Source organism: Macaca fascicularis, chromosome X (genome assembly GCF_037993035.2).
Source record: "Macaca fascicularis isolate 582-1 chromosome X, T2T-MFA8v1.1".
Lineage (NCBI taxonomy): Eukaryota > Metazoa > Chordata > Mammalia > Primates > Cercopithecidae > Macaca > Macaca fascicularis.
This window is the reverse complement of record NC_088395.1, coordinates 93182099-93209406: the sequence shown is the minus strand read 5'-3', so window position 1 is coordinate 93209406 and position 27308 is coordinate 93182099. Positions and strand designations below refer to the sequence as shown.

The 27308-nt window shown below is 36.1% G+C and overlaps 1 protein-coding gene across 8 annotated transcripts in view; it reads right to left on the bottom strand.

The window, feature by feature from the left end:
* Nucleotides 1-27308, bottom strand: part of DACH2 (dachshund family transcription factor 2) — a 691333-nt gene that overhangs the window by 249335 nt on the left and 414690 nt on the right. The gene's annotated exons all lie outside the window — the stretch shown is intronic.

Below are 27308 nucleotides of genomic sequence, written 5' to 3'. Positions count from 1 at the left end.
GAGAATAATGATAATAATTAATTAATTAGTTAATTAATTAATTAAACCACATTGAGGTACCATTTCCCATCCGTCAGAATAACTACTATTAAAAGCACAAAAAATAACAGATACTGGAAAGACTGTGGAGAAAAACATTACAATGATCATGAGAATGTAAATTAGTTCAGCCACTGTGGAATGCAGTTTGGAGATTTCTCAAAGATCTTATAACAGAACTATCATTGGACCCAGCAGTATCATTACTGCAAATATATACCCCCAAAGGAAAATAAATTGTTCTACTAAAACGTCACATGGATGCATATGTTGATCACAGCACTATTCACAACAGCAAAGACATGACATCAGCCTAGGTGCCAATCAACAGTGGATTGGATTAAGATTATCTGGTACATGTACACCATGGAATACTGCACAGTCATTAAAAAAAAGAATAAAATCATGTTCTTTGCAGCAACATAGATTCAGATGGAGGCCTTCTAAATGAAATAATGCAGTAACAGAAAATCAAATATTGCATGTTCTCATTCATAAATGAAAGCTAAAAACTGGGCACATATGGACATAAAGATGGGAACAAGAGACACTGGGGCATACTAGAACGTTGTAAAGCTGAAAAGCTACCTATTGTGCACTATAGTCACTATCTGGGTGATAGAATCATTCATACAACACATCCCAGTGTCATGCAATATCCCCTGAATATAAAATTAAATTTTAAACTATACACCTATTATGTATGCACAAAAATTATGAATAAGAAAATTAATGAATGACCCAAAAACTGTGGTATGCTACTAAAGCAGTGCTGAGAAGAAAAATATAGCATTAAGTGCTTATATTATCAAAGAAAGTTGATTTTGAATCAACAATTTAAACTTCCACCTTAAGAATCTAGAACAAGAAGAGAAAAATGAACCTAAATAAAGTAGAATGAAGGATCATGTTAAGAGAATAAACAGAACATATAAAAACGACAGAGAAAAATCAATGAATGCAAAAACTGTTTGTTAAATGATTAATAAAATAGGAAAATATCAAACCATGAAAAAGTGAAAAATGGCACAGGTATCAGAAATGAAAGAGGGAATATCTTAAACATCCAGAATAATTCAAGACAATAATAATAGAATAAAACTAATAAATCTGTGCCCATAAATTGGAAAATTCAAATAAAAAAGAACAATTCCTTAAAAACTGCAAACCACCAGAAGTCACCCAAACTGATATAGATTTCACAGAGACAGCCTATTTCTAAAATCTTCAAAGAAGTTCAAATTAAATAAAAGAAATTAAGTAAAAATTTGAAAACAAAGAAATTGAATTCATAGTTGAAAACTTTTCAAAAAACAAATCTCCAGGCCCACGTGATTCCAATGATGAATTCTATTAACATTAAACATTTAAATAAGAAATAGCACCAATTCTACATAATGTCTTTTAAGAAATAGAAGAGAACACTTCCAATTTTGTTTTATGAGGCAGGCATTACCCTCATAACAAAACCAGAAAATCATTGTGTAAAAAAGTACAAAACTCCATATGAATCTCTCTCAACAATATAGAAACATAAACTCTTTTTTTTTGAGAGGGAGTCTCGCTCCATCACCCAGGCTTTAGTGCAGTGGCGCGATCTCGGCTCACTGCCAGCTCTGCCTCCCAGGTTCACGCCATTCTCCTGCCTCAGCCTCCCGAGTGGCTGAGACTACAGGCGCCTGCCACCACGCCCGGCTAATTTTTTTATATTTTTAGTAGAGACGGGGTTTCACCATGTTAGCCAGGATGGTCTTGATCTCCTGACCTTGTGATCCACCCACCTCGGCCTCCCAAAGTGTTGGGATTATAGGCGTGAGCCATTGCATCCGGCCTAGAAACATAAACTCTTAAGAAATATTAACAAAATTCAGTTCTTCAAATATATACATACACAGACACACGCGCACACACACACACACACTATGACCAAGTGGGGTTTATTCTTGAGATGCAAGGCTGGCTATTTATTTGAAAATCAATAAATGTAATTCACCACACTAACAGTCTAAAAATGAAAGACCACATGGTCTTACCAGTTGATGAAAAAAAGCGTTGGATAAAATCCAATAATAAAGTATGATTTTAAAGAAAACAGCAAATAGAAATAGAAGATAACTTCCTCTGAAGTAGTTTATCAAATCAAGGAGCTTTTGGGCAAAGACAACGGGATTTTCTAGATATAGAATCATATCATCTGCAAACAGATATAGTTTGACTTCTGCTCCACCTCTTTCTATGCCTTTCAATTTTTTCTCTTGCCTGATTGCTCTAGATAGGAATTCCAGTACTATGTTGAATAAGAGTGATGAGGGTTGGCATCCTTGTCCTATTCCAGTTTTCAAAGGAAATGCTTCCAGTATTTTCATGTTCAGTATAATTTGCAGTGTGGATTTGTCACAGATGGCTATTATTTTGAGACATGTTCCATCAATGTCTAGTTTGTTGAGGGTTTTTTAACATGAGGGAATGTTGAATTTTAATGAAAGCCTTTTCTGCATCTATTGAGATGATGATTTACTTTTTGTTTTTAGTTCTGCTTATGTGAAAAATCACATTTATTAATTTGCTTATGTTGAACCAATCTTGCATCACAGGGATAAACTCTGATTGATCGTGGTGGATTAGTTTTTTGATGTGCTACTGAATTTGGTTTGTTAGTATTTTGTTGAGAAATTTTGCATCTATTTTCATAAAAAATATTGGCCTAAAATTCTCCTTTTTGTTGTTGTTTCTGCCAGGTTTTGGCATCAGCGTGATGCTGCCATCATAAAATGAGTTAGGCAGGAGTTTCTCCTCCTCGTTTTTTAAAATAGTTTCAGCAGGAATGGTACCAGCTCTTCTTTACACATCTGGTAGACTTTAGCAGTGAATCCATCTGGTCCTGGGATTCTTCTGGTTGGTAGGCTTTTTATTACTGACTCAATTTCAGATCTCGTTATTGGTCAGTTAGGAGATGCAATTTCTTCCTGGTCCAATCTTTGGATGTTGTGTGTTTCCAGGAATATATTCATTTAATTCTAGGTTTGTTTTTTTTTTTCTCATAATGCAATGACTTTTAATCATAATGCAATGACATTTAATCTTTATTAAAGTTTTAATCATAATGCAATGACATTTAATCTTTATTAAAGTTTTCGTTTGGGGTAATTTTTGCTTTTCTCAATTATTCATGGTGAGAAGAGTAATCATCTGGTGATTAACACATATTTATTGAGCATGCTTTCTATGAGTAATTTCTTTTACTTTTTAAATATGGTCCTAGCCTTCTGGGGCTGCAGAATCTGGGCTTTGGGAGGGTGGTGATTAGCCCATGAATCATGCTGAAGGAAGGCTAAGTAAAAAGTGCTGTGAAACTAAAAGGTCAGGATTCACTGGCTCTGAGAGGGCTTCTTGGAGGAACGTACCTGTTGAGGGCTTTATGTTCAAAGTAGCTCATTTGCATATGCACATTGGCTTTAGCCTCGACTCTACTGAGAACTGGAGTTGTGGTTGCAGAATTCCCTATTCTAGAACCTCTGTGCTTTTCATTTTCTAGGTAGATGGGATCATTGCTTCTTTGTTCATCAGTACATCCTTAAAATATTTGCGTTTGGTATAATTGCTAAATAATTTAACATATAATTTTTCTATTAAAACAAATACAATTCTATAACAGAATATAAGAGTCACATGGATTTTTCAAGATAAAATAAGACTTAATGGAGTTTTGCACTTATAGCAAGAAGCTGCTGGAGGTACACATTTACATTTTTCTGTCATTTGGGGGTATTCCAGGGAGATTTCGGGAGATTCTGTTAGTGGTGACTGCAATAGGATTAAAAAGGGCCCTAATCCTCTCAACTAAGTACCATAAACCATTCTTTAGATTGATTATTTGTCTATACGTTTTACCTATGAATGCAGAATTTTTTTCTTAAGCTTGAACAGCATTTCCTGGAACAGTTTTAAGTATGTTAAAAATATTTTATCTAATTCTCATAATGATTCTTCAAGTAGGTATTGTAATATTTACTTTAGAGGTGAGTTACCTGAATCTCAGGGAGATCGACTTGCTTAGAGTTTTAGTCAGTAAGTGGTGGAGCTGAGCTTTGAATCTGATTTTTTCTAGTTGTGTGCATAGAGATGCTCATTATCTGAGGGTTTTTGTGTGTGTGTACATTTCTGTAAGGTCAATGGAAATACGCCTTTATCATTTCTGATTGTGTTTATTTGGATTTTTTTCTTTATTCATCTATCTACCAGTCTATTAATCTTATTTATTCTTTCAAAAAATAAACTCCTGAATTCATTACTCTTTTTTATTTTTTATTTTTGCATTTTAATTTTGATCATTTCAGCTCTGATTTTGGTTATTTCCTGTCTTCTGCTACCTATATTGCTGGTTTGCTTGTGTTTCTCTAGTTCCTTTAGGTGTGATGTTAGGTTGTTAACTTCAGATCTTTTTAACTTTTTGATGTGGGCATTTAGTGCTATATATTTTCCTCTATAATACTCCTGTAGCTAATTCCCAGAGATTCTCATTTGTTGTATTTTTTTTCTCATTGGTATCAAATAATTTATGTCTTAATTTCATTGTTTACCCAAAAGTTATTCTGGAGAAGGTTGTTTAATTTCAATGTAAACTAATATGTTTTTGAGAGATTTCCTTAGTATTGATTTCCATTCTTATTGTACTGTTGTCTGTGAGTGTGGTTGGTATAATTTCTGTTTTGAATTTGACGAGAATTATTTTTTATGACAGATTTTATGGTAAATTTTACAGTCTGTGCCATCTGTAAATGAAAAGAATGTATATTCTGTTGTTTTAGGGTAGGCTTATTGGTCAAGTGCTGAGTTCAGGTCTTAAATATCTCTGTTAGTTTTCTGCCTCAATAATCTAACGCTTTCAGTGGGGGTGTTAAAGTCTCCCACTGAAAATGATGGTGTGGTTATATAAATCTCTTCATAGGTCTCTAAGAACTTGCATTATGAATCTGAGTGCTCCTGTGTTGGGTGTATCTATATTTAGGATAGTTACTACTTCTTGTTGAATTGAACCAATTACCATTATGTAATGCCAATTTTTTTATTTTTTTATTTTTTTGTTTTACATTTTGTTGTACTGAAATCTGCTTTATGTGAAATTACAACAGCAACCCCTAATTTTTTGTTTTGTTTCGTTTTCTGTTTGCTTGGTAGAGTTTTCTCCAAGCTCCATTTACTTTGAGCCTACAGGTATCATTGCATGTGAGATGCATCTCTCAAACACTGCATACCATTGAGTCTTACTTATTTCTCCCACTTTCCACTTTGTGCCTTTTAGCTGGGGCATTTAGCCCATATACATTCAAGGTTAATATTGGCATGTGTGGATTCGCTGTCATTGTGATGTTAGCTGGTTATTATGCAGACTTGTTTGTGTGATTGCTGTATCGTGTCAATGATCTATGTACTTAGGTGTGTTTCTGAGGTGGTTGATAGTGGTCTTTCCATATTTAGCATCCCTTCAGGATCTCTTAGAAGGCAGATATGGTGGTAGAAATTCCCTTAGCATTTGCTTGTCTGAGAAGGATCTTATTTCTCCTTTACTTATGAAGCTTAGTTTGGCCAGAAAGGAAATCCTTTGTTGGAATTTCTTTTCCTTATGAATGTTGAAGATAAGCCCCCATTCGCTTCTGCTTATAGGGTTTCTGATGAAAGGTGTACTGTTAACCTGATGGGATTCCCTTTGTAGGTGACCTGCCCCTTCCTTCTAGCTGCCTTTAATTTTTAAAAATTTCATGTTGACCTTGGAGAAATTCATAACTATGTGTCCTGGGGATTGTCATCTTGTACAGCATTCAACAGGGTTCTCTGCATTTTCAGAATTTGAATGTTGGGATCTGTAGCAATACTGGGGACATTTTTATGGATGATATACTCAAATATGTTTTCCACATTGCTTATTTTCTCTCCCTATTTCAGGGGCACTAATGAGTGCTAGATTTATGCTCTTCACATAATCCCTTATTTCTCAAAAGCTTTGTTCATTTTTCTTTATTCTTTAGTTTTATCTGACCGACTTATTTGGAGAACCAGTCTTCATGCTCTTAGTTTCTTTCCTCAGCTTGGTTGATTCTGCTGTTATTACCTGTGATTGTATTATGAAATTCTTGGTGTGAGTTTCTCAGTTCTATCAGATTAGTTTGGTTATTTCTTAAAATGGCCATGTCATCTTTCATCTCCTAATTTGTTTTTATTCTTTTTTTTTTTTTTTTTTGAGACGGAGTCTTGCTCTGTGCCCCAGGCTGGAGTGCAGTGGCGCGATCTCGGCTCACTGCAAGCTCCGCCCCCCCGGGTTCACGCCATTCTCCTGCCTCAACCTCCCGAGTAGCTGGGACTACAGGCGCCCACCACCTCGCCCGGCTAATTTTCTTGTATTTTTAGTAGAGACGGGGTTTCACCGTGTTAGCCAGGATTGTCTCGATCTCCTGACCTCGTGATCCGCCCGTCTCGGCCTCCCAAAGTGCTGGGATTACAGGCTTGAGCCACCGCGCCCGGCCGTTTTTATTCTTTAGAATACTTGAATTGGGTTTCAATTGTATCCTGAATCTCAATAATCTTCATTTGTGTCCATATTCTGAATTCTATTTCTGTCATTTACACCATTTCAGCATGGTAAAGAGCTATTACTCAGGAACTAGTGCAGTCATTTAGAGGTGAGAAGATGCTGTGGCTTTTCAAGTTGCCAGATTTCTTGCACTGGTTCTCTCTCATTTCTGTGTGCTAATGTTCTTTTAGTGTTTGAAGTTGCTATCCTTTGAATGGGATTTTTAAAATTTTATCTTCTTTGATGCTGTTGGGGGTTTGATAGCAGTATGAGGTGGGGTTTAGTCAACAGGCTTCATTTCTGGAAGATTTTAGTGGGCTAAGACTTAAGTAACAGCTCCTGGTCTGCATGATCTAACTGTCATGAGCTGGTACTGGGCTCCCAGCTTCATTCACTGGCTCCTCAAGGTTAGGAACCTGCTGCACTGCAGGGGCCGAGGTGTTCCTGGTGTGCTGGCCACCAAACTCCTCTGGGTGGTGCATGCCAAAGCATTTCATCAAAGTCATTGCAGTATAATCTGTGTTCACTTGCATGTGCTAGCAGCCATGGCAGCATGGCAGGCTGCACGCATGTCGGCTGTGGTGGTATAGCAGTGTAAGCAAAGTGCTAACTAATTTTTGAATGGAAAATAATCATCTTCAACAAATGATATGTAAAAATTGCAAGCTATAAGCCAACAGGAACATCTACCTAAACTTTACACTTTATGCAAAATATAAATTATATCAAATTGTAAAACAATAACAAGATCCATACTGAAAAGAATAATAAATTGGATTTCATCAAAATTAATAGTGTTCGCTGTGTGGAAGGCACTTTTAAGAGAATAAAAAAGCACAAGCTACAGAATAGGTGGAAATATTTTCAAATCACAAATTCAAATCATTGCATTGATTGGTAGGTAGTTAATTTATATTTAATTCTAAATACTATTTCATTGCATGGATGTACCACAGTATATTTTTTCTTGTCCATTCACCTATTGAGAGACATATATTATATACAGAATGCATAAAGAACTTTTAAAACTGCAGTTTAAAAACACTAAAAAGTGGTGGCCAGGTGCAGTAGCTCACATCTGTAATCCTAGCACTTTGGAAGGCCAAGGTGGGTGGATCACTTGAGGTCAGGAGTTAGAGACCAGCCTGGCCAACATAGTGAAACCTCATGTCTACTAAAAATACAAAAATTAGCCAGGCATTGTGGCGGGTCCCTGTAATTCCAGCTACCAAGGAGGCTGAGGCAGGAGAATTACTTGAACCTGGGAAGCGGAGATTGCAGTGAGCCGAGATTTGCGCCATTGCGCTCCAGACTGGGCAACAAGAGCGAAACTCTGTCAAAAAAAAAAAAAAAAACCCAACAACTAAAAAATGAACAATAGACTTGAACACATAATGCACCAAATAATATATGCAGGTGAAAAATAAGCACATAGAAAATAATCAGCATCATTAGCAATTAGGGAAATGCAAAGTAAATTCATGTCACAATACCACAATATCTGTTAGAATGGCTAAAATTTAGAAATATACATATTGATTTTAAAAACTTGTCGAAGATGAAGGTCAACTAGAACAAACATTACTGGTGGGAATGCAAAATGCTACATCCACTTTGAAAGAGAATGTAGCAATTATATACTATACAACCCAGTAATAACATTCCTCTATACATACTCAAGCGAACTGAAAACTTACCTACACAAGAAAAACCCACTATAATTTTTACAGCAACTTTGTTCATAATCACCAAAAATATGGTGATTGCCAAGATGTCCTTCAATAGGTCAAAGGCTTAACTATAGTACATCCATACAACATTGGGAAATACAAAAGGAATGACCTACCAGTCCACACAACAATATGGATGAATCTTAAGTGCATATTACTAAGTAAAGAAGCCAGTCTGAAAAAGCTAGATATTCTATGATTCCAATTATATAACATTCTTGAAATGGCAAAACCAAATAAATACGAATTAATAACCAAGGAAATCTGAGGAAATAATGGATTTTAGTGACAAAAAATGTATCAATATTGGTTCAAAAGTGACAAATATACCATAGTAATGTTGAGATGCTAACAATAGGAAAAATCGAATGTCTGAGGTTAAAAAAAAAAAAACAACTATTTTTTTCCTGCTCGTATACCACACAACAATGAACACAGAGAGTTTTGAGATCAAATGTGTGGGGATTTCTCTCCAACAAGAAGAAAGCTATCAATTCTGCAGTGACACCAACTGAATTTCCTCCAATTTAATGCTGATGTTACCTGGAGATGACATTAGATCCCACAGATTGAGGGCTCAGTCCTACAAGACTGACCTCTCCACCAGATGTCAATCAAGCCTGGGCCTCTAAAGGTTCTGGCCTATAGGTTTCAAGTTTGGGTTCTCATACTCCCCATTTGCGGTTTCATTAATTTCTTAGTGCCACTCATAGAACTCATGTAAATTCTTACATTTCCCAGTTTACTATAAAGGATATTACAAAGGATACTAAAATCAGATCAAATATTTGCATAGGGCAAGGTATATGGTAAGGAGTGTGAAGCTTCCAGGCCTTCCCTGGACATGTTATCTTCCATGACCCTCCACGTGTTCAGCAATCTGAAAGCTCTACATAGCCAGCTCTCTTGGGTTCTTATGAAGACATTATTAGGTGGGCGTGATTGATTAAACCATTGGTCAATGATGATCAACTTAATCTTCAGCCTTTGTGCACTCTCTGGAAGTTTTACCCTCCAATCATAGCTTGGTCTTTCTGGTGACTAGACCCCCGGGGGCTGCCAGCCATAAGTCAACTCATTAGAATACAGAAAGGCATCACTTTGGAGAGTCTGAGGATTTTAGTAGTTGTATGCCAGGAAATCATCAAAGACCAAATACATATTTTAAAAAATCACAAGAGTATAGAGGAAAATTCTGTACTATCTTTGCAACATTTCTGTAAATCTAAAAATAATTTTAGATCTTTTAATTGAAATATTCATAAAATCCTGTAATAAATAAGCCTCATCTACCATATTATTAAAATAAAAATTTAAATATTAAAATTTAATGGAGGATCACAGTAGATTAAGATTCTAAATAATAGAGAATTTTGCTATAAAGAAGGTTATCATATTAATTATAATAGCCTATTAAAAACAACTTGAAAGATATCTACTTCTTATTTTCTCCCATTTTGACTAACTCCTCTTGTTTTGCTCCAAAACAAAACACACACAAAAGCACTCAGAAACAAAGAAATGCACATCCCCAAAATCTTTAGAGAATGAAATTAATAGTAACTTCCATTGGTTTGGTATCTAAATTAGATATTTTACCCATTGTAATACCTGACATATAGTATAAAGTAAATATTTATTGAATATAGTTATTACAATGGCTTAGTTCATTTTGTGTTACTATAAATGAATACCTGAGATCAGGTAATTAATAAAGAAAAGTAGTTTTTTGGCTCACTGTTCTACAGACTATACAAGAAGCATGTTGCCAGCATCTGCTTTTGGTGAGGTCCTCAGGTAGCTTCCACTTAGAGCAGAAGGCAAAGGGCAGCTGGTATGTGCAGAGATTACATGTCAAGGGAGGAAGTGAGAGAGGGAGATGAGGAAGGTGTCATGTTCTTTTCAACAGTCAGTTCTCAGGGGAACTAATAGAAAGAGAACTCACCCCCCCAAGGGAGGGCATTGATCTCTTCATGAGGAATCAGACCCTATGACCAAAACACCTCCTAGTAGGCACCGTCTTCAAAATTGGGATCAAGTTTCCACATGATATTTGGAAGTACAAGCATCCAAACTATGGCATACAATAATGATTGAAGTGAATGGTATATAGTATTTGGCATAAGTCTGAGATTTTGAAAAGAAAATTTTTAAATGTTGCTTTGAAATACACCCCTTATGCAGATGATGGAACAGAATGGCTAGATTGGAAATAATCGTTTGCAGTAAAACTTTCCTAACCCCAAGAACATTTCACATATTTTATGTTGTACATATTTCATGTTGAAGTCTATGTTGAATTCAAGGAAAGATTACACATTTTAACAAACACCAATAAAAATGTATGCCTTTTAAAATGATGCCCTTATAAAGTTAGAGTAAAATATGTTAATGCATATTAGGCAAAATCAGGTACCATTTTCTTGTATCTAGCATTCACATAGCATCTTTATAATGCATATCCTGATTGTCCCACAAAAATGTAATGTAACTTCTTTTTGCCTCTCTCTTACAGTATTTGTATTCAGCATTGACTATTTGTGAATGATTTTAGACTGCTACAGATTTTAAGCTCTTTAAAGACAAATGCCATCTTCTTCATCTATTCATGCTCCATATTTATCATAGAGCTTGGACAAAAAAAAAGGCATTAAGTATTTGTTGAATAAATGAATGGATGGATGAAGAAAAGAATAATCACAAATACATTGTGTTTCTCTTGAAAATTGACTTCAAAATGTAACATCTTGTGGGTTCACTGTGCATCTGCACATGCATATATGTAACCAGTAGGTAGTTTTCATAACTAGTAAGGACATTAATTGTTCCATCTACAGTTTATACAGTCCATTTTTCTGTGACTAGTATCGCATATTAATACAAGTGTTGGTTGAGGGGAGGCTACCATCTATGACCATGGGACTAAGTTCTCCTAAAATTCTACAACATGTACTTTACATGTACGGTGTGAAACCTAGCTGAACTGACCATGACACACTGTAACATCAAAGTATGATTGACCTTCAGTACTTATTGTGCACTTGCGTGTATGCAAGTAGCCTTGTATTTTCAATGTGTTTTAATGTGCTTTTTCTTCTATTACATTAATAACTATACCCCCTTTCAGGCATAAAATTAATTCATGTTTTATAGAATTCTGACCTGTGAAGAATTACGTTACAGTGGAGTTCCAGAGAATTTTAAAAAAAGGTGAGGAGCACCACATAAAATTCATTTGCAAATTACATAGAGTTTACTTCAATGTTAAATCACCTTCTTAAGCCCCTTCTTTTAAATGGCATATACAATGCAACTAAAACTGAACAATCACTTTCTAACTTTTATTGAAATCATGGTCATTTTTTGGGATTTTTAAGCTCCCCCACCATTGCAGCTGAACATAATGAACAATTTGTTTTTAATTCACTGTAACTCATAGGAAAGCCAGATTGATTTTTTGGTCATTAAAATTTGTAAAGAAAAGATTGCTCTCAAGTGCCAAATCTATTATAGAAAGAGTTTAAAGTTGGCATCAGTCTTCATAGATTATTTTTTTAACTAACTGAAATGATGTTTATAATGGAAACACTGTTCTTTATGAGCAAGTGCCCAACCTGACACACCAGCAAACCAATGATCCACATTCACATAAAGAATAGATTTCTTCCTTCCATTAAGATATTTTTCACCCATCTCTCATATTGATATAGGAACAACTGTAAAATATTTATCATAAATTAGTAAGAAATATTTATATGCGATTTTTATTTTACCATGAGATATATTTTTTAACTTGAGATTTCATATATGCCCATGAGCTACTAACAAATACATTTTATATAAAGAGAGAATAACTAATGTACACATCTCAGCTTATCAATACTTGATGTACTCCTGATAAGAAAGAGTTCAGGTTTAGGGGACTGAACCTAAAATAGTCTGACCTTCTTCACTGAAACATCGCTGCAGCATAAGGGCATATTAAAATAGATTTCCCAACCTGCTTTGAAACTCATATTTAATAAACAATGCAAAAATGTCACCTGTAACAATACATTCCTTTACTTTAATATTTAAAATGCCTACTTAAAGTTTTAAATGTCCAGAATGTATGTGCATAGCTCTCCATACCTGTCCAGGCACAGATAAATGGCTATACATATTAAGTGTGAAAAAGAAAAGAAAGCCACATACTGAAAATCTCAAAAATGGCCATATGTATATCTCTATGCTGAGGTACATGCATTTCTTAATATGAAGGATTCATAGGTGAACTTTTGGGTTTGTAATTTTAAAGATCGATGGGTCAGAGTAATAATAATGGAGGGTCAGGCAGGCTTCATCAATTAAATGCCATCACAGTAAGCATTAGTGATGCACAGTTTTAATTGGCTGGTAAAAATTAGGTCAACTGAGAGAGATTGTTTGTATAGCTACTAAAGAAGACCCGCTTTGAACAGAGCTGCCTAAAAGTTGTTGCCACAGGTTTAGATTACCAGAGGTCTCTTGGAGTAATCACAATTTTGTGTATATTTTGAGAACAAATTCCACCCAATTTGAGGAGTAGTTCTACTCCACTCTTTGGGATAACTTCAATTCCATCATGGCAGAATAAAATATTATGCCCTAACTGAAGAAGTGACATCAGAATAGGTACCAGGTCATACTTCCTAAACGCCTGGGTCACATAGATATATTCGGCACATAAGCAAACATAAAATAAGATTTTTCAATAATGCTCTGCTTTTCACTTTGGTTAGAATATGCTGATTTTTTTTTTCTTTAATGATGATGAGAAGAAGAGTCATGACTAAAACCACCTTTAAGGGGAGCATGGTGTTTGAAACATGCACATATTGTATGGCTGTATTGAGAAGACATAAAAGTATTTGCAGCCTGAGTAGGGATAACATGGTATTAAAACCAGTTGTGTGAGGACATACAATTGGACAGAAGAAGTTTGAATAGTATTATGGAATTAGGTACATAGTAGTCTGTAGGGAGACCCCCTGAAACTATTGCTATGGAATAAAAGATGAAATGCTCCTGATTATTGTAAATACAAAATTGCATGCAGGACTGTGTAAAGACAATGCCAGGCTGGACTGCCAGAATGAGCCAACAGCGTGTGATGTGCTTCCCCCTTGAGAGGGTCTATGAATGGACGTGCAGTGAGGGAGGTTTCACATTACCAAGATTCCTATGCCAGAAAAGCAGATGTTCATAGCTCTGGGAATAGAATGAGGCCCTTGTGGAGAGCCTATAAACAGACACATGAGGGGTGCCTGTTCATATGCATAAGATAAGGCTATAAATGCCCTCATCTTGCCACAGCTCTTCTAGGCCTCTTTAGGGTTAAGGCATAATCCCTTCTGAGAATTTCTGGTCTAACCAGTGGTCTAGCTTCACATCCTCTTTCTATTGATTGTTTGTAACCAGTTTTTGCTGCCACTGTTACTGCTGATTAATATCTTGCTAATCATAGGTAATGGAATGACTGTGTTTCTGTTTTAAGGCTCTGTTAGAAATTACTGATGCATACAATATATTGTAAATTCTTATCTCTGTATATCGTACTTCTGCATACAGATGTAATGTTAAAGAATTACTTCATCCCCATGTGACCATCTCACCTCATAATCAAATGACCCTAAATCCCTCACTAACCTATCCCCACCCTCACTAAACTTAATAATAAATGCTAGTATATCCAGTGCATTGGCAGCATCACGGGACCAGAAGGTGGTGACCCCCCTGGTCCCAGCTTTCACTATCTTGCGTGTGTCTATTATTTCTTGACCTACTGATCCACCTGGGAACAAAGAAAGAGCCCTGTTGTATTGCGGGCTGCTGGCCAGATCCCGCAATAGTAGGCACACAATATTTGCTCTATATTTGTAAGTGCATTACATTTTTTCCTTTGGCAGCATGGCTATTCTTGAGAGCAATAAAACCTATGGAGGAAAGAAATTCAGTCCAGTTATTTAACTATAATCACACAGGTGGATGTTGGTCAATTTATAGAGTCTATCATTTTAGGAGATGCCAATACAAGCCTCGACTGAGTGTCAGTAGCAGGATCTATTTATTTGATATAATTTCACAACCTCTTAGTAAGTTTTGTTAGAAGAAATTAATTAGTTTAATTTAAATTTATATAGAAAGGCAAAAGACCTAGGATTACCAATTTAAAAAAAAATCTTGCATTACCCGATTTCAAGACTTATAAGCTACAGTAATCATCACAGTGGGGTCCTGATGTGAGATCAAGAATAAAAACCCATGGGACCTAATAGAGGGTCCAGAAATAGACTCACACTTATATGGTCATTGAACTTCCAACAAAGTTGCCAAGGTAATTCACTGTGGAAAAGATTTTCAACAAACGATTCTGGGAAAATTGAATATTCATGTAGAAAACAAAACCTCAAATTTTACCTCATAACACACAAAATAATCAACTCAAAGTGGATCATACATTAACATATAAAAGCAAAAATGATAAAACTTCTATAAGAAAACACAGTAGAAAATCTCTATGTGATTGTGTTAGGCAAAAATGTATTATACAAAACACGAAATCACAAACTATAAAATAAAAATTTGGTATAATGTAATTCACTGGAATTGGAAACTACAGCTCTTTGAAAAACACAGTTAGGAAAAGGACAAGACAAATGACTAACTGGGACAAAATCTTTGTAAAATATGTATTTGACAAAGAGCTTCCATTTAAACTATGTAAAGAAATCTTACAAAACAATAATATAAAACCCACAATCCAATTTTTAAAATGAGCAAAAGCTTTTTGAGCATTTTAAACAGAATTTTTTTTTAAGTTTCTGGGTACACGTGCAGGATGTGAGGTCTGTTACATAGGTAAACTTGTGCCATGGTGGTTTGCTGAACCTGTCAACCCATCAACTAGGAATTAAGCCTAGCGAGCATTTGCTCTTTTTCCCAATGCTCTCCCCCTTTACCCTCTCCCAAAAAGCCCCAGTGTATGTTGTTCCTCTCCCTGTGTCCATGTGTTCTCATTGTTCAGCTCCCGCTTATAAGTGAGAACAGGTGATATTTCATTTGTTCCTGCATTAGTTTGCTGAGGATAATGGCCTTCCAGCTTCATCCATGTCCCTGCAAAGGACATAATCTCATTCCCCTTTATGGCTGCATAGTATTCCATGGTGTATATGTACCACATTTTCCTTATCTAGTCTATCATTAATGGGCATTTGGGTTGATTCCACGTCTTTGCTGTTGTGAATAGTGCTGCAATGAACATACACACGCATGTATCTTTGTAATAGAATGATTTATATTCCTTTGGGTATATACCCAGTAATGAGACTGCTGGGTCAAATGGTATTTCCAGTTCTAAATCTTTGAGGAACTGCCACACTGTCTTCCACAATGGTTGAATAAATTTACTTTCCCACCAACAGTGTAAAATTGTCCCTATTTCTCCACACCTTGCAGCATCTGTTGTTTCCTGACTTTTTATAATCGCCATTCTGACTGGCATGAAATGGTATCTCATTGTGGTTTTCATTTTCATTTCTTTAATGATCAATGATGTTCAGCTTTTTCCATATGTTTGCTGGTCACATAAATTTCTTCTTTTGAGAAATGGCTGTACATTTCCTTTGCCCACTTTTTAATTTTAATTTTTTTTTTTGTAAATATGTTTAAGTTCCTTGTAGGTTCTGGATATTAGACCTTTGTCAGATGGATATATTGCAAAAATTTTCTCCCATTCTGTAGATTGTCTGTTTGCTCTGATGATAGTTTCTTTTGCTATGCAGAAACTCTTTCGTTTAATTAGATCTCATTTATCAATATTTGCTTTTGTTGCAACGCTTTTGGAGATTTCATCATAAAATCTTTGTCCATGCCTATGTCCTGAAGGGTATTGCCTAGATTTTCTTCTAGGGTTTTTATAGTTTTGGAAGAAGGATAAATTGTTGAGGGTGAAGATGAGCTTGACTTTCAAAATGCCGAATTTAAAGTCACATTTTGGACACGTAGGGACCCAGTAGATGGGTAAACGTATACTCTGGAGCTTAGGTGAGAGATCTGGGTTGGTATTTGATCATTCCCTCCTTTTTTATTAGAAATGATATATTTTCATTTCAATTCGGTTTGGTTACTTTGTTTTTGATAATGCAAATGGTTGAGAACTTAAAGGTTAAGCATAGTGAAAGTGCTTCTAATTACACCTTTGTCACAAGTCATGAATGGCTTCGTAATTTCAAAAGCTATTAGATCTGTACAGCATTAAAGTGGGCTGCTAAGAAGTTCCCTGGGGCAACTGTGAAGCTCGTCAACAGTGAGCATTATCTGACTTAACACGTTATTATCACAAACCAAATCTAACTTACTTTGAGAAAAGATGCTTGGTGAAACGAATATTAGCAAGGAAGAGAACAGTTTGCCTGACTTCCAAGCCCTGAAGGACCAACTCACAGTACCATTTGGTAAAAATGCATGTAAAGACTGTGGGCTAAATCTTGTCTGTCACATTAGACTTAAAAACAAATGTGTTTATGTAAAACCTTGTGAGCTTTAGATCTGCTCAGATACAGAGGAGCTTCTGTACAGAAGATAGGAGATAAACAGAACCACAGCAGAAGAAAATATACAGAAGGTAAAATCGGAAGTGATCAAGACAGACTTAACTAATTTCTTCCCAAGTCAAAGTCTCCATAACTTTGGATTTTTGATATTCCCTTTATTATTTTACTACCCACATATCAATCTTTTTAAATAACAAAATAACAAAAAGGAATGGTCATGTTTATTAAGTAGTAGTGTCTAGCATATAGCTCTACACAGCCCCATTCGTGCATCAGGAATCTAACACAAAGGCGGCAAACATGAATGAAAAAAGAACTTCCTTCACACCTTGCCATTTCACACCTCACTTTTTCATCCATATAATCTATAGAAAAGTTAGGAAGGTTTGATATTACCTTTCTAAAAACAGGTAACTCACTCGCTCACGGTAACTTTCCACTTTAATCTTCCTCTCTCGACTCATATGTTCATTGACACCAACTACTGAAAGTTTTAATAGCAAATTGACTTCTTTTGTTTTGATTTTCAATAGACTTTATTTTAGAGAAGTTTCTCTTCACAGAAAAATGGAGAAAAACGTATAGATCCATACACCACCTGACTCTATATATCACAACAACCCTCCTGGCTCCCAGTCACTCACACCAGAGTAGTACATATGTTACAATTGATGAATCCATATTGACACATCTTAGTCACCCAAAACCCTGAGTTTATATTACAGTTCACTGTCAGTGCTGTGTATTCTACGTGATTTGGCAGTGTATAATGACATTTTCCACAATTAGAGTATTATACAGAATAGTTTGACACCCTAAAAATCCTCTCTGATCCTCTTATTAATCCCTCATTTCCCCCAAACTCTTTTTCACTGTCTCCATAGTTCTGCCTTTTACAGAATGTCAGACCATTGTAATAATACAGTATGGGGTCTTTTTAAATTGGCTTCTTTCACTTAGTAATATTCATTTAAGCTACTCCCATGTCTTTTCATTGCTCGATATTGCATTTCTTTTAGCACTGAATAATATTCAATTGTCTTGATGTGCCACAATTTATTTACCCATTCACCTACTGCAGAATATCTTGGTTGGTTTTGAGAGGTGACAACGTGCTAGCAGGCCTCGCTCGCTCTGGGCGCCTCCTCCACCTCGGAGTCCGCTCTGGCCGCTCTGGCCATTCAGCCCGCAGCTGCGCTGGGGGGGCCCCTCTCTGGGGCTGGCTGAGGCCAGAACCAGCTTCCTCTGCTCATGGGGAGGTGCGTAGGGAGAGGCGCCAGTGGCAGCCGGGGTTGCCCATGGCTGGCGGGGTTCGGGTAGGCATGGGCTTGGCCAGCCCGCACTCCGCGGCTAGCTGGGGCCTGCTGGGCTTGATCCGCGACTGGGTCCCATGCACAGACTGCTGTTCCCTCTTCGCGGGGTCATTGGCCCCGATGGCAGGTCTCCATCTCTTTCTCCCTTCCCCTCTTTTCCTCTTGGTTGTCTGGGAGGAGCTCTGTCTGGGCTGCTGGAGTGCCCAGACTAGGTGCCCGCAAAGTCCCTCAGCAAGTGCCAGTGAGAGGTGAAGCCAGCTGGGCTTCTGGGATGGGTGGGGACTTGGAGAACTTTTCTGTTTAGCTAAAGGATTATAAACACACCAATCAAATCTCTGTGTCTAGCTAAAGGTTTGTAAATGCACCAATCAGCACTCTGTCAAAACGGACCAATCAGCTCTCTGTAAAATGGACCAATCAGCTCACTGTAAAATGAACCAACCAATCAGCTCTCTGTAAAATGGACCAAGCAGCAGGATGTGGGTGGGGCCAGATAAGGGAATAAAAGCAGCCACCCAAGCCAGCAGCAGCAACCCGCTGGGGTCCCCTTCCACACTGTGGGAGCTTTGTTCTTTCGGTCTTTGCAGTAAATCTTGCTGCTGCTCACTCTTTGAGTCCGCGCCAGGTGTAACACTCACTGCCGAAGGTCTGCAGCTTGACTCCTGAAGCCAGCGAGACCACGAACCCACCAGGGGAATGAACAACTTTGAACTTTCGGCATCTATGAACTGTAACACTCACTGGGAAGACCTGCAGCTTCACCCCTGAAGTCAGAGAGACCGCGAACCCACCTGGAGGAAGAAACTCCAGACACGTCTGAACTTCAGAAGGAACAAACTCCAGACACACCATCTTTAAGAACTGTAACACTCACCACGGCTTCATTCTTGAAGTCAGCGAGACCAAGAACCCACCAATTCTGGACACAGGTTCATGTTTTGGAAACTATGAAAAAAAAGCTACTATACACATCACTACACAGATTTTGTTTTGATGTAAGTTTTCAGCTCATTTCTGAAAATACCAAGAAGTGTGGACTTTTAAAAAACTCAGCCACAATGGCCAATCCGGAAGTTTAGCAATAAATGCCACTACAGCCTCATCTACTATAAATACCGTGAACATTTCAAACAGCTGGCCAGTTAACAATATTTATTGGACACCTAAAATAAGCACAGCACTGTTCTTGCCAAGCTCTGTGGGGGATATGCAGAAATTTTTAAAACTGTACATAGTAACTAGGAAAAATCTTATAAACGAGGGAGAAAGTCAGCACATTCCATACATGTACAAAGGAGGAACACACGTGTTACTCTTTTCTATGGCCACTGCTGATATTCTAGCTCAGGCCTTATCTCCTCAAGATAGGATTATTGCAGCTTCTAATTAGAGCCCAATCTCCAGACACACTTCATACCTACCACTCTGCTCCAACATAACCACCTAGAGCTGCCAGATAAATCTGGTTAAAATTCCTCTTCCAGTATCCTCTGTTCAGAAGAGTTTCATTGGCTTCCTATTGACTATGGAATAAATTTAGAACTCCAGTTTGGAAAAAGATAATCGACAATCAATCACAACCTGTCTTTACAACCTCATCTTCCACTCCTCTCTAAAGTGAATCATTTATTCATTACCCATTCTTCAATATGCCTCGTCTTAAACCACATCTGTTTTGATTATGCCCTCATTCCACCCTAAGCTTGTTTCCTTTTTACTTACCAAATATCCAAATACTACCCATCCTTCAAGACATACGCTGAAATGCACCACACCCCAATATATCCAAGCATATTTCCTGACATATAGTAGTCACTCTGTACATGTTTGGTCAATGGAATTAAGTTCATACACATGTAAGAGAAGTGTAAGAAAGTGGAAGGAGCACTTAACTAGAATTCAGGCAACCTAGGCTCTAATTCCAGCTTTGTCTTTCATTTAAATTTATCTGATTTTGGTTTCTTCATCTGCAAAATAGGGATAATATCTGCTTTGGGTATTTTATAGGATATTTGGGAGGATAAAATAAATAGGAAATTGAATGTGAAATTATTTGGAAACACAAAGATGTTATTAGGTCATGATGATGATGATGATGATGATGATGTACACTTGCATGTACAGAACTGTTTGCTTTTAAAATAGTCATCATTAAAGGTCACAATAAAGGTAACCACGTAGTATGGACACACACATAAATTCATATCTCACAAATATCTGTTTTTACATATATTTACATGAGCAGTATAATGTATGATGCTCCTACACAATAGCTAACAGTTTTTAATCAACTAAGGCTTATTTTCTGTTCCTGAAAATCATATACATTTTCTAGATAGAATAATAGAAAGGTTACATTACAACATCACTTGAATTTGTTTGGCTTTTCTATCTGATAGAGCCCCCCTCAAAAGTCATTATTGTTCTGAAGAATACATTAAAAACTCAGAAGGAGGCTGCTCAAATGGACTCACGTTATAAACAAATGTTATGGGCAATAATGGGGAATAAAAAACACTTAATCCTTGCTAACATCTAATGTTGTGGGATAATATACATTACTTTATTTCTGTAATTGGGATTCGTGTACTATAAGAAACACAAATGTACTTTTAAATGACTTCATTGTAGTTTGAGAAAGTCTATTATTTTAATGATCTAATTTATCTACATATTACTTATCTATATTAAAGAATTCAGTTAATACCAAACAATTTTTTTAGTTTAGTGTCCACAGCCAAAATAATATGTACATACAACATATGCTATTGCATTTAACACACAGTGTTAGCTAAAAGTTATGAGTTTTTTAAAAAAGAGTAATAATTATAACATTTAAAAGAATTAGACCATACTGGCTGTGTAACATAGTCTAAATGTTTTTTACCCAAACCATAACTTCCAAAGATAAAAGAAACTAGATTAACCTGTTGAGAATATCAGTAATCATACAAACATACTTCTGTGTGATTTTTCTTTTTTGCACAGAAGGACTTGAAATACTGATAATTTAGATTCTTGAATTTTCCTATTTAAATAATCTACTCTCTCAGAGAAACACAGACTTTTCATTTTAGTTGGATAAAGGAGCAACTTGGAAGTCACTGGCATTTCCATACCTTCTCTAGATTTGCTATTTTTGCTACCACTTATTCCATCATAACTCATTTATTCAAAAATATTTTTGAGTACCTTCTATGTGCTATAAATGGTCAAATGAAGAAAATAAAAATAGAATAAGCCACTATAATATATCCCCAAAATACTCACAGTCGAGACTGGTTCTCAAAGTTTACTATCCATTAGAATCACCCAGAGGGCTTGTTGAGACAGATTGCTGGGCCCCGCTGCCAATATTTTTGATTGAGTAGGTCTGGGGTGAAGCCTGAGAATTTGCTTCCAAATTTGTACCCAAGTAATGATAATGTTGATGGTCCAGGGACCACACTTTGAGAGCCACTAGTCTAGTAGGTGGATACAGACATGTTAGAAGAAAGAAACGGCAATTTGGAAAGTGAAATAATAGGTGAATATAAAGTGTAAAAGAATAGAAAAAGTAATGACTAAATTTTCGTGGGAAGTGTCTAAGAAAACTTCACAGAGGAAATACAAGATAAGCAAGGACAGGGTACTGCAGGCAAATGAATTTATCTTCTTTATTTTTTAAGTTGATCAATAAGGTTTCAATGGTAGATTGAGGGCAGAATATGGAACCACTTTGACGCCATGCAGAGAATTTCAATTTCATCTTGTGAACAATAAATGAGTGTCAATGAAGGATTATATCCATGAAGGTTACATGATGAAATTTGTGTGTCTGAGTACATAGAGGATGGGTTAGAGTGAGAAGCGGGTGGAGAAACTACATAGATATGTGCAGTAGTCTAAGTAAAAAGAGATGATAGCAGTATTGAGACAGTGGTAGTAGGGATGGAAACAATGTGATGAAGTCATCACTAATATTCCCCGTGCTTCCTTATATGAAGCCGATAAAATGCTTACTTTTCACATGCCACACCTGCTTTCTAGAACTAAGTGGAACAATTAAATGCAGTATAAATCTACTGCAACCCTGCTTGTATGGCAATACACATGGTTGCTGCTGTTAGAAGATTTCATATTACATCTTTAATTGTGGGCGTTTAGCAGACAGTCTCTTATTATTAAGATACTGCTGACTTTTATTGTCAGTGTGGCCACAGGACAAAGCTAATAATTACCAGCACCAGAGGCAGCTTGTGGTTTTATATTACATTGAGGTAAATTACACTGGAATTAAAGTGGATTACTTTTATCAAATGGGGAATAAGCTGTTAATTAACTCCCCACTGTAGCAATCTTTTTCTGCGCTTGCAACTGTTATTAGGTCTAGATTAAACTGTTGAATTAATTTCCCACTTACTTACTATTTCCAGAGTTTTTAATTTACCTGGCAGCAGTTTTAATGGAAAATTGTATTAGTGAACATAAATTGTTTTGGGGAAGGGTAAACAGTTTGCAATAATGTTTATTAAGTCGTTTTGTTTGAGTAAAAATATAATTGCAGTTTTAAATAGTGCATGATAGTTGGAGTATTAGGTTTGAGATTACATTATGGTTTTCTGAGAAAACAATCACTCAGGTAATCCCAGAATTTATAAATGATAGCAAATAGAAAAGATGTGTCAATACGGCATTGACTCCAATTTTGTACCATATTTGAGGAAGAAAAATAAGAAATATCTAAGCGTTCTTCCTTCAGTTATCTTAAGGTTTATTGGCTGCTCCTGAATGTCACTACCTTCGGTGAGAGGTATATATTGAGGTAATACATATGAAGGGTTAAGTGAGAAAATTTTCAAAAATTAAGAGGTACAGATTTCTGTAAAGTAACATAAAATGTGGAAATAAGGGAATATTGTGGTTTTTATAGCTATTTGTTAGAATGCCGGTGATATTCTTTGTCTTATAATAAAACCAATAATCGCACATTACGTTTCTATGGTGTTTTACAGAGGTGGGCCAATAGATATTGAACTTAGGAGGGACATGGGAGAAAATAGTGCATACTAAAAACTGAAGTCCTGAGAAAATAAAAGACTTTCCTAAGGACACAGAACTAGTAAGTGACTGGAGTAAGACAAAACATGGGACTGTTTACATGACTACATGTGTTCTCTTGGTCAGACATCCATTTATCTCTTAATTATACAATGTTGGGTCTCTTGGTTAATAATAAGCATTGTATCATATTTGGATTGTTATAACACAAAATAGTCTGAAATCTTTCCCTGTGATAATTTTAATATTACATTTTGAAATTAATTTCAAATTATTTTCAGTATTACAACTACTGGATCTATATACAGCTGTTGTTTTATAGCTAAACCCTGTATTACAACTAGTGGAACTATCAAGGTGGCAATATCCATGTAAGTGGTCAAGACCATAAAATTAATGTGTTATTCTTCTTTAACATTTACTTGAAATCCAAAAATACTTGTGATATTTCATAACTGGTACTATAACTGTACACAAAATAATAAAATTTCCTTAAAATTAGGTCAATGGCATTGACTCCATTAAAACTCCCTACTATTTTGTAGAAATCCAATGATCAGTCTCTACTTAGTACCGATATCATACATATAAAGCATTGTCTATTTCAGGAAAAAAAAAAAGATAATTATCCTAAAGAAGGTGAACATGAGACAAAGCTAGATTTCCCTCACTCCTTTCTTAAGAAACCTAGACCAATCTAAAGTCTAGTGCAGCAAAATATAGTCATGAAGTTCAAATATTCTGTATATGCCTTTCAAGTTATCATTTGGCCATTTACAATTTCTACCTTCTAATATAAAGAGAAATGTATATAGAATCATATTTATGCTGCTATCTTTTCACCTGCCTGTTTCCAAATAAATGTTGGATTTTGAATAAGGAAATTAAGTATTAGAAACATGCATTCATGATGCAATACAGTTATGGTATCAACATATCATGTAGTCATTAGAAATAATAACATGCAAAAGCGTAGTTCTAGAAGATCATGTGCCTTTTTGTAAACTGCATATTCATATACTTTATTCAAACAAAATCTTCCTAAACTTGGATTAAAACTCTTTTAGATTAAAAACTAGAAAACCAAAGTTTTATACATACACACAAAATATCTGTATGCACACACAGACAGAGAGAAAACCTTAATTTGGTGAATTTATGTATGTATTATATGTGTATACAATTTTAAGCAACATTAAATAGGTAGCTCAAATGTGAAATGCAGACCATTTAGGTTAAGAGGTTTTGAAAAGATTGTTACGGGCCAGGCGCGGTGGCTCAAGCCTGTAATCCCAGCACTTTGGGAGGCCGAGATGGGTGGATCACGAGGTCAGGAGATCGAGACCATCCTGGCTAACACGGTGAAACCCCGTTTCTACTAAAAAATACAAAAAACTAGCCAGGCGAGGTGGCGGGCACCTGTAGTCCCAGCCACTCGGGAGGCTGAGGCAGGAGAATGGCATGAACCTGGGAGGCGGAGCTTGCAGTGAGCCGAGATCCGGTCACTGCACTCCAGCCTGGGCGACAGAGAGAGGCTCCGTCTCAAAAAAAAAAAAAAAAAAAAGAAGAAGAAGAAGAAAAGATTGTTACGATTAGATATACTGTCTGGTTATAATGAGAAAAGCTCTCCACTCCCAACTTTCCTAATCCTTCTTTTCAAGCATATACCATTCATAAGTCACATAATTAGGAAGGCATCCCACATTCTTTCAAATGAAGTGAAATTGTGCTATCTTTTCTCAATGAAATAGACAATCTCACTGTCACAGATAAATGGGGGGGGGGAAGGAAGAAGAAAAAAGCAAAACAAATCTTACTGGCAAAACAAAAACAAAAGCAAACAAACAACAACAACAACAACAACAAAAAACGCATGTCGCCTTCTTGAAAACTTGACCATCCCGACACGCCACAGTACAATAGTTACTATTACCACCTGGCCACCCCCATGAAAAGAAAAATGAGAAAATACCACCTTGCTCCCAAATATCAAAAAAAAAAAAAAAAAAAAAAAAAAAAAGAAGTGTGTGTTGGTGGGAAGCTTTACCTTTGGAACATAAATTCATTTTTGAAACGCCTTCAAAATATTTTTTAAAAGTCCACTCACATCTTGTGATGGTTAATTTATGAGTCCACTTGACTGTGTTAAGGAATACACAGATAGCTGATAAAACATTATTTCTAGATGTGTCTGTGAGGGTGTTTCAGGAAAAATTTAGCATTTGAATCAGTAAGCTTAGTAAAGGAGATCCACTCTCACCAATGTGGGTAGATATCTAATCCTCTGAGGGACAAGATAGAACCAAAAGGAAGAGGAAAAATGAATTTGCTTTTGATTCAGTTGCACCATCCATCCTTTCCTGCCCTCAGGTACCTGAGCTCTTTGTACTCAGACGTTCAGACTCCTAGACTTACACCAGCAGCCCCCTTCAGTTCTCAGACCTTGATGTAGATCTTAGAGTTATGCCATAGGCTCGCTGGTTCTCAGGCCTTCACACTTGGACTCAATTACACCACTGGCTTTCCTAGTTCTCCAGCTTGCAGACAGCATATTGCAAGACTTCTCAGCCTCCATAACTGTGTGAGCAAATTCCTGTACTACATTTCTTCTTTTATATATCTCTCTGTGTATATATATCCTATTGGTTCTGTTTCTCTGTAGAACTCTGACTAATACACATCTCTCACACCTAATTTTATTATCCCAATGACCCGTATGCAGAGACTATCATTCCCATTTGATAGATGATACAACAATAAAGTTAAGTGATTTACCTCAGTTCAAAATCTGGTTAAAGGTGTATCAAGGACTAGAAACAGCCCATTATCTTTCTGTGATTCTTACATTCTACACTAACTAGCAGATACCATAACAGGGCCTTTCTTTTGGCCAATATTTACAACTTGAGAGAAGTAATGTGGCCTAGTATTTAAGAACACAATCTTGGAAAAGCTGGATAGATTTGGCATTGATTCACTAGCAGTGTGACGTCTAGGAGCTTCTCTGTTTCCTCATCTACACAGCAAAGATAATGAACGCTTACCTCATAGATCTTACCAGAGTTAAATGAGATAAGAGATGTAAAGCACCTAGCACTCTTATTCCAGAACAGGCAACAATTTGCTTTGTAGGTCAATAAATGAGAGTTAGCCCCTCCCCACCATTGTATGGCCCTATTGAGAGGCTTCTTTGTATGAAAAACAGGAGAGCTTCCCCTATTGTGGGCTTTAGAGTACTTCTAGGAGTCTATGAGTTCTGTTATTAAAATGAATAAAGGCATCTGAAGCATATAGAAAACATGTCATTCAATTGCCAAATGCCACTCTTTCACTCATGATCACATAAGGCATTTTGAGAGTCTGTGGGATGAAATAACTATGGCAAAAATCATAGTTTCTGTATTGGTTGGGAAATCTTGCTATTAAAATCTAACTTAGATATTTTAGATGCTGGCATTAAAGTATATATTAACTGAGTAACCATGATAGGCTTAAAAACTAAAAATAAATTGTGCTTTGCATGATATTATCATTATTTTTCCTGGTACTGCATTAAAATCCAGAGGGATGGACACGTTACCCACCATCACAAGCTCTAAAATGTTTATGATACACTTTTTAAAATGTATATAAAAATATCCTATTGGAGTTCACCTAATTAATTTTAGTTTCTAATTCATAAAGTTTTTCACTATTTAAGCAAAGGAGAATGAGAATTAAAATGCATTTGAAGACATAACATACTGATACCGAACACAATTTTACAACCTATTTAATACTCAAGTGATTTTTAAAATATTTGGCTTAAAATAGTGAAATACCCAAAACTAAGAGTTTTGCTAAATTACATTTTTATGACATAATTTCAATTAGCATTTTTCCTTTCCAAGATATAAATTATGCTTTAATTTGTACTAAACTGTAGGATGATAGAAATTAGAAGACTTTTTCCAAATGGTGGCTGCCTGCCCATCTGATAGCATACATAGAACTAGGACCACCAGAATAATTTACCATTGTAAATACTGAAAACATAAACTCCTGA